The sequence below is a fragment of the Octopus bimaculoides genome, chromosome 4 (genome assembly GCF_001194135.2).
Source record: "Octopus bimaculoides isolate UCB-OBI-ISO-001 chromosome 4, ASM119413v2, whole genome shotgun sequence".
In the NCBI taxonomy this organism is placed as follows: Eukaryota; Metazoa; Mollusca; class Cephalopoda; order Octopoda; family Octopodidae; genus Octopus; species Octopus bimaculoides.
The window spans coordinates 132,703,485-132,713,328 of record NC_068984.1 but is presented as its reverse complement, the minus strand read 5'-3'; the positions used below and the strand labels follow the sequence as shown (position 1 = coordinate 132,713,328).

At 35.5% G+C, this 9,844-nt stretch overlaps 1 protein-coding gene across 1 annotated transcript in view; it reads right to left on the bottom strand.

The window, feature by feature from the left end:
- The window catches only part of LOC106878911 (lens epithelium-derived growth factor), a 25,167-nt gene extending 16,027 nt beyond the window's left edge, over positions 1 to 9,140 (bottom strand). The window contains exon 1 of the mRNA XM_014928263.2: positions 8,966 to 9,140. The gene's annotated coding sequence lies outside the window, so the exon portion shown is untranslated. The remainder of the gene's footprint in view (positions 1 to 8,965) is intronic.
- Positions 9,141 to 9,844: the final 704 nt, after the last annotated feature.

Here is a 9,844-nt window from a genome sequence, read left to right as displayed (position 1 = left end):
ATATATATATATATATATATATATATATATATATATATATACATAGAGAGAGAGAGAGAGAGAGAGAGATTGCCAGAACATGATTGTGTGGTTAAGAAGCTTACTTCTGAACCATGTGGTCTCAGGTTCAGTCCCACTACATGGCACATTGGGCAAATGTCTTCTACAATAGCCATAGACAAACTAAAGCCTTGCGAATGGATTTGGTAGATCGAAACTGAAAGAAACCTATTGTGTAAATATGTGCATGTGTGCTTGTTTACCCTGTCTCATTATATGGTAGTTGTAAATGAGCATCACTATCACATAAGCAATGTTGCTAGTTTCCACTCTTCCATAAAAATGTCCAGCCATGGGGAAATTTTACCTTGCTTGGAAACAGGTGAAGGTGTCTTGCCATAGAAAATCAGCCTCCATTAGATGTTAACAGTTTGTGTATGTATCTTGGATATATACATAACTATAAAAGCCTTTGACATTTCTGTATCCAAGTGGGGTATTTTTAAAACAATATTCTACATGCTATTATTTATAGCTTTATCTACTTCAAGCTCCACCATTAAGCCAATTTATTTCAAATCTCTGTTAAATTTTTAAAAACTTTTTTTTAATTCTTGTAATGTAAACGTACAAAATTCTTGTTGCTAAGAACAAAGCTTTTAAAACAGATACAGAAAATTCAAAGGGTTACACATCTGTATGTTATGCTGAAAGTGCGGATAATTTCTGATTGCACCTAGAAAGTTACTCTCCGAAGCACAAGTTTGAACAAGGTTGTTTTATGGAGGACCAGCATTTGCCTGTGCATAACCAACCTCCCCTCTCCATGCCACTGATGTCATTCAAGGGAAAGGCAAAGACCAATACAGCTTGGCACCCATGACGTCACAACTCATTTCTAAGCTGAGTGATGGAGCAATGTGAAACAAAGTGTCTTGCTCAAAATCACAACACACAGCGTAGTCCAGGAATCGAACTCACTACCTCATGATTGTGTATGGGCATATTTGAAGCTGTGGATTCATCCCTTCACAATTCTTGAGACTTCCTTTTGAACATTCACTAAGGCAGCAAAGAGCCATTGTCTTGAACATAAAAACAGCAAGAGACCTAGAAAATTTAATAACTTTTTTTTTTCACATGTATTGAGAACATTTATGCGTGTGTGTGTTTTATTGAACACCTTATTCAGTCAACATACATCTTTTGCTCCTTTTGGGACCATAAGCAATATCTGATAGAAGTCACCTGACATCACTGTTACTCCTCTTATTTGAGATCCATTTTCATTCTAGTCTGGAATGTTGCCCTGTTTAGAGCCTCCAAAACTCTTATGTACCATTATGCATTCATTCAAGACAATTATTTGACAGCTCTTAAAAACTCTCCAGTTCCTAAATTCTTGGCAATGTTACAACTGGAAAATCACACCTCCTTTGGTGCATTCAATGAGAATAGTAGTTTCATTAACATGTAACTTACTTAGGGTTCTAAACAATCTAGAAATTCCACATGATAGTGAATTATTTCTTCTTGATCCCCAACAGTGTATATTGATTTGTAGGTTTGACTTTCTAAAAAAGTGCCTGCAGCAGCTGTTGGTTGATACTGCTACATATTGTCATTTATGCTTTAGGTAACAGATGTTGTTGGTTCGGGAACAGCTTGGATAACAATTCGTTTGTTGTATTAACAAATGTGCTTATAGGAACTGAGTCGTAGTGTCAGTAATGCCCAAAGGAAATCTTCCCTCCCCAACTAGTTAGAAACTTTTCACAAACTGGCTAGACAACTGACTGCCAAAAATATGAAACTTCTTATTTGTAAACAGTCTGAAACTCTTAAGAACTCTCAAAGTTAATCAGCTTTGGCTCCTTTTAGCATCACAAACAATATCATAGAAATCACCTGACATCACTGCTATTCTTATTTGAGATCTATTTTCATTCTAGTCTGGAATGTTGCCCTGTTTAAAGCCTCCAAAACTCTTGTGTACTATTATGCATTCATTCAAGACCTTAACAAAAACTCTCCAGTTCCTAAATTCTTGGCAATGTTACAACCAAGTGCATCACTAAGGCTCTTGTCCAGTAATCCCCAGACGTCTTTGCACACAGACCAGTTTCAGAAATGTATGTAAAAGCATACCTTCCTGTAAGTGGTGCATATTTCACCATTGAAAGTTCAGAGATCTTGAAAAGAACCTAGAAGAGTGTGAACTATGTATCCCTGAGAAATTGTATATTATGACTTCTCAGGGATGTACAGTATAAACTCTTCCAATGGCATCATCAAAACGTATCAGGTTGGTCTTCAGTTGGGTATCTAACTTGCTTTCATTACCATACATTGTTTCATGTCTAATAAAATGCAAGAGGATCATACCAACATGTCCCTTGGATGCTCTGCTTGTAGTGCAGTAGTTGCTGGTGCAATGTAAACCCAGTGGCTATAGCAGTTGCATCCTGAGGGATCTTTCATGAAGGGGAAAGGCAACAAAAAAAAAACAATAAACCCCAGAAAACATTACTGCTCATGCATTATCCCTGCGAGAAGTGGCTAACTTCAATGTAGCTGTTTAGTTTCATCAGAACACTTGTTTACAAATTAGCTAACATATTTGATGGACTCTATTGAATTGCAGAACTCAAAATTAATATATGCCTCAAAATGTCCAGAGTAGGAGCAGGTAGTAGGTAACTATCCCATTTCTTAGCAATTTCATGCCATCCAACCAAAGTTTGGAAGCTTCCAGCCTTTGATGTTCTTCAACCGTTTGAGTCTCCTTCACAAATGGTCTTGGAAACCAGTTATCTTCCATGCAACATGCAATGTGAATTCCTGCTGAGCACACTACAAGGACCATGAACTATCTGGGTTTTAACAATATTGAAGAAAATTCTGTCCCTGCTAACGTCCCAAAGCTTTGCTGATACAATGGAATTAGTTTGATTGCACATGTTGCAAACGTCCTTTTGCCACTCTACAGTATACATGTGATCATTGTGAGGACCAAATGTTTTGCATTTAGTAATCAAATCCACAGTCTTTTTCAGCTTTAATTGGAAAGCTCCGACTATGAGAACATGTCTTCAATTTGAGCTGGCCTATCGTTTTCCAAAAGGATGAGCTATCTTTGTTGATATAAAGAGAATATCGAGTGTATCACAGGATCTACGTCTCATATTTTTGAGTTATCTTAGCATCTCAGAATGACACTGCTTTTGTTATGTGGTTCTCCAAAGCAACCTCACTGCATCTACATGCATTCTAATGGCATGAATATTCTAAATTTGAAACTAACACTTGAAACTTGACATGGCACTTCTTTGCATGGGCTATCAATATCCTTTCCACTCTTTCAGTTTCCTTTTCTCTCACTCATCTTCCCATTTACATTTTCACAATTAATGCACCAAGAGCCCCACATTTGCAAAATTATTTACAACTGCCTTTATATGTTTAAAAATCATACTTCTTGAATTTCGCTTACAAATCCGTTCTTCATGTTTTGCAAATCATTAATAAAAAAAGATACATTTGGTCATGACTGTAGTTTGAACTGACATCCATAAAATGTTACTCCCCACTTATACAATCAAAAGAAATTGGCAAAGAATGAAGAGGCAAGAGAGCAGCAGTGAAAGACGTAAAAAGATAAGAGAAATGGAGAGTAAAAGAGATAAGAAGAGAAATTAATAGTACAAAGAGAGAAAGAGGAAAGAAGCAGATCAACATAAGAAGTATTAGTAAGAGTAACAGAGAGGAAGACAATGATAGAGAGAAGCAGGGGGAAAGCAACAGGATGTGATAGTTGTAAAGCAGTGAGAGAGAGAGAAGATAAAAGGAAGAGGAAGACTGGAAGAGGCAGAAACGTGAAGAACAGAGACTCAGCACTGTGATAGCAACAAAGCAATCTCTTTTACTTGTTTCAGTCATTTGACTGCGGCAATGCTGGAGCACTGCCTTTAGTCGAATCAAATCGACCCCAGAACTTATTCTTTGTAAGCCTAGTACTTATTCTATCGGTCGTTAAGCGATGTTGGGGGGGACAAACACAGACTGACAAACATATACACACACACATATATATATATATATATATATATATATACACACACTTATACGACGGGCTTCTTTCAGTTTCCGTCTAACAAATCCACTCACAAGGCTTTGGTCAGCCGAGGCTATAGTAGAAGACACTTGCCCAAGGTGCCACGCAGTGGGACTGAACCGGAACCATGTGGTTGGTAAGCAAGCTACTTACCACACAGCCACTCCTGCGCCTATAATCAATAACTATTTACAAAATAAAAAGAGGGAGAAGGTGGGCACACTTTCTTAAATATGTATATCATACACGTATACACATATCTATACATACACAGAAGTTGTCAAGACGGAAGGAAAGTATAATTATTACAGCACTGAAATTACCCTCTTTTGCTAGTTCACACAACTGAGCTGCGATCTGTTAAGAATCACAAAACTCAGTAAACAATGCAGATTAATCTCAGCACCATGCTACACAACACACATACAATAATATAAATATTTTTTTTAAAAACTGTCTATTTCTAGCACATTTTTTTAAGTAATCAAGAAAAACATTCAGATTACTGTCAAATGCAAGTATTTCTTTATTTACATTCTTCTGAATTAATCATGCATTATCACAAAGCTTTGAGATTTAAATAATAAATATCAGCTAGCTCAAAAAATTTAATGATTTTTTTCTTGAGGTATCATCTATCTGACATTTATTCAAATTACTACCAAATAAGCTGATCAAAGTGATCATAAAATCAATTAAGGTTCAATATCCAATTGCCTTGAATTTCTTCTTTTTTTTTTTTTTAACCATTTTGTCAAGGAAGGAAGGGCAGTGACTGTAACCACTTTTATTTTCAGAGAATCTAAAGACTGGTGGGATGTTATTCCCAAGCAGATGCCCTAACCCAAATGCCTTCAACAGGCACCCAAAGTGCCAGGTGGTGGTATTAAGCCACTCACAGACTCAGAATGGAAAGAGCTGGAGCAAATATTATACCATCTCATGCAACACTCTAGACAGACAGACAGACACTTTTCATCTACAAAAGGATGAAAAGGAATAGAAAGCCCCTACACACACACACACACACAAAATACCACAGGGCACTTATTTTCTTATGCTCTAACAACTGCTAACTCATCAATTCTTAAGTAGCAGTTGGACACAGTGGAATTTCAGTGTAAAAAGTCAAAAGAAGTGCCACAAGCATTTTGTCTCATGCATCAACAATTCTGCCACATAGTGACCTTAATGCCTGAAATTTAGGGGTAGAGGACTAGAAGTTGAAAGAAATGTTGCTAAGCATTTTGTTTGGTATACCACAGGTTCTGCCAGTTCCCAGCCTTCTTAATAATAATAACCCTTTTTACTAAAGGCACAAGTCCTGAAATTTAGTGGGAGAGGACTAGTCAATTGCAAAAAATTCTAATCATGACACATGTATCCCATACTACTGATCTTTATGTGCAGATTCCAAAATTCCAGTCTTATGGAACCTATTAAAAGGATTTTGCTCCTGAAAAATGGAGGTCATGGAGCTCTAAAATGTGGGAGTTAAGGCTCCTATTGGGGGGGGGGGTCTTAATGTCAACCAGAGAAGTTGAATTGTTGAGAATCTTTTTTAATTTGGATCTTATATGTATTGTTCGAATTTCTTTGAAACAGGAAATATATGTATGTTCACTGGGTTTGTAAAAGAGAGCAAGGCTGCAGGAAACCAAAAGAAGAATGATCACAATAAGCAGTCAGCTACCCTATCCTAGTCGTTACTACTCTCCAATGTAGGATTCCTCACCATATAATAGATATGAATATGCACATATACATATGCATGATGTGTATTATATATATATATATATATATATATATATATATATATATATATATATATATATATCATCATCGTTTAACGTCCGCTTTCCATGCTAGCATGGGTTGGACGACTTGACTGAGGACTGGCGAAACCGGATGGCAACATATATACACACACAAAGATAGATTGATAGATAGATACAACTGAGTGGGCAAACAAAAATATGAGACAGTGCCTAGTGCTTTTTTTTATTTTGATATGCCTGGTACTTATTCTATCAGTTTCTTCATGTCAAACCAGTAAGTTATGGGGATGTAAATATACGAAAAGCAGTTGTCAAGTAGTGATGAGGGAGAAACACAGAGACAAAGACACACATACACTTACATATATATACGATTGATTTCTTTCAGTTTCTGTCTACAAAATCCACTCACAAGGCTTTGGTTGGTCAAGACACATGCCAAGTTACCACACAATGGTACTGAACCCAGGACCATGTTTTGGAACCTAGTTTCTTACCACACATTCACACCTGCACCTATGTATATGTGTGTGGGTGTATATATGTATGCATGTATATATATATATATAGATGTATACATCTATATATATGCATGTATACATATACATCTCTCTCTCTCTATATATATATCATCATCATCGTCGTTTAACGTCCGCTTTCCATGCTAGCATGGGTTGGACGATTTGACTGAGGACTGGTGAAACCAGATGGCTACACCAGGCTCCAATCTGATTTGGCATGGTTTCTACAGCTGGATGCCCTTCCTAACGCCAACCACTCAGAGAGTGTAGTGGGTGCTTTTACGTGTCACCCGTACGAAGGCCAGTCAGGCGGTACTGGCAACGGCCACGCTCAAAATGGTGTATTTTATGTGCCACCCGCACAAATGCCAGAAAGGCGACGCTGAGCACAGGTGCCATCACAATTTCGCTTTCGCTTGCCCCAATAAGTCTTCGCAAGCTGAGTTTCGTGTCCAATGAGGGAGACGACGTTGGCATGGGTGCCAGTCGTCGAATTTAGTTCGATTTCACTTGCCTCAACAGGTCTGTGCAGATGTATACATATATATACACATAATATACATATTATATATATGTATGTATGCCTGTATATATGTGAGATAATAGTTTCACTTTAAAAGTTTCAATATTAAAGTGAAAATATCTGACTATTATTCACTTTTGAAAATATCTGACTATTATTCACTTTTGAAAATATCTGACTATTATTCACTTTTGACAAGTAATACTGAAATAGTGAAGGAGATATGATATTGATCTGGGCTCGTACTAGGCAAGAAGTGAAAAATTTTGGTAATTTTTTCAGATTAACACCCGCACGATTTTCATTATGGTGTTAGGGAATTCCGTCACTAACCGTAACCCTAAAACCCTAGTGAAGATCGTGCTGGTGTTAATCTGAAAAATTAGCAAATTTTTTTTGGCCTGACACTATATGGACCCTAAGGCATGTGTAAAATTTGAATGAAATTGGTTGTGTAGTTCTCAAGTTTTAGGGATTCACACAGACACACATTCTCATCTTTATATATATATATATATATAGATAATTCATTGAAGCTATAAACGATTCAAATCTGATGAGTTGAGATGCTGTCGATGTAGAAAACAAAACTTAACATAAAAAAAATAACTGGTGGTCGAGGAAAGAGCAGAAAAGTGGAAACTAATAAATTACTAATGAGTTTTCTCCCGCGAGAAGGGGCGGAGAAAAAACAACCGTACACATGGCTCTATTGTACAAATACCTGAATAAACTCTTTTAAGATGAAATGCAAAGTCAACCTCGGCGCAATTAAGAGAAGACAACTCTCAATATTTCGCACAGATTTTTTGCCTCCACCCCGGTACGTTATACTCTAAGATCGCCCAAATTTACAAATAAAGTGTAATTAAATATCTATAAAATATAAATCATACAAAAAATGAATAATTTCCTTAAATAAAATATGCAAAATATAAATCTATAATAAAAATTTAATTGATTTACAAGAAGACCCTAAATACCTATTTTGCGACGAGATGACTGCAAAGGCGCCATTAATATCAAAAAATAAAAAAAAATTACTTCTAGGTGCTCTATCCCTGTAATAAAACAAGGAAAAAGTGTTGGAAATGCTAAGAAATTTATATATGAAAACACCAATACAATGTAAAGCAATTTTAGAAGTTTATTTTGTTGGTATTCGAAAAAGTTTTGGAATACGAAAGCTAGAGGGTTGGTGTTTATTGCAGTAAAGTTAGTTTTACTAATTGGGCAAGTTTCTGATTCTGTATTGTTTGAAACTTAGCATCTTCATGACGACATGACTGAAACTGATAAAGACTAATAGTAAATAATTAGATTAGACAACAATTAAAATATTTTGAAAATGTTAATTATAACCAAATCTCATTCTACATCAGACGTTTGCAATAACAGATATTTTAAAATATTTTGGGCAAATATAAATCACCAAGATAAAAAAAAATTAAAAATAAAATTTGTTTTATATAAAACTTTAAAAAAGTTAAATTTTAAAAAAAAAGTTTCAAGAAAGAAAGATTAAATATCGAAATAACAAAGGAATAGAAAATGAACAAAAAGAAACAAGAACGCAAACAAAAGAAAAGCAAGTCTGGGGAAATGTGAGAAAGAAAAAAAAGATGAAGAGCTGAAATATTAAATGAGGGATCAGTTTAGCCAATGTTTTGTGTTAAAAGTCGATCACTATTTTGTGACCAGCTGTTTTTTCTCTAATTTTTGCATAGCTGTTTCGGGGGCAGTGCGAAATTTAGGCCGAAGGTATTCTCTACATAGCAGAAAAATGGTTAACTGTATTAAGAGAATAAAGCAACACAGAACTATTCTTAACAAACAACAAGCACGTTTCTTGCAAAACTGTGCACATTGAAACATACATATATATATATATACATATATATAGCCGTATTCCGGATTTAAGTGAGGATTATTTTTCGAACAAAAGAAATTAAAATAAAATTTCAATTTAAAAACATATATAAATCGTTCATGTACTATCATTTTTTTCTTTCAACTTCAATGCACATACCTCAAGGAAGAGATCGCTCTCAGTGAAAGAAACACTGGTGGGTGATATGAATAAACCACGCGGCAAAAGCAGTCACCCTCTCTCTCTCTTTATATTTCGCTTCCCGCTCACTCAGTCACTCTCTTTCTCTCTTCTTTCTTTCCTCGACCTCTCGATGATAAAAAGAAAAAGAAAGAATCAATCTACTCTCTTTATACAGCACAGTCTCGAGCTTGCCTCCCTTGGCAGTCACGTGATTACAGCCGCATTCCAAGAATTGAAAATGGCGGTTCTTATTAAATTTGTGAAACATAGACAGGTTCTCGACATGCCGAATCCACAACTTAGTTTCTATTTTCTATATTACTTTTTCTCTTCCTATATAAATATCAATGAATTCTTTTGTTTTATTTTCACTTTGCCATATATCTGAAGCTTCAAGTGAACATATTAAACTGCCAAATTACTGTAAAACATAAAATATAACCTCAACCATCCAAATTCCTAACCCCTTTATTAGTGTCTCTTAAAACAATTTTACATTGTTAACATCATCAAAAAAGATATAACCATCACATCCCATTTTGCCTCTCTTAGACTTACTAGAAAACTAATGATTAGTTTATTTGGCAAATTTTATTTATATTTTGAATAAATACTGATTACTTTAACTAGATACAAATCATTGACATATATGTAAAGCTGGTGAAGAACTGTGTTGTGATGTTCATGTTTTTTTGTCGAATGTTTTCCATGAGAATACATTCGTTTGGATATGGTTCAGAACAATTTCTCATGAGGGAAGGGCTGGGAGGATTGCGTGGACAAATTGTTATATTTAATATAATAGCGTCGCCTTCCTGACACTTGTGCTGGTGGCACGTGTAAAGATATTCGATC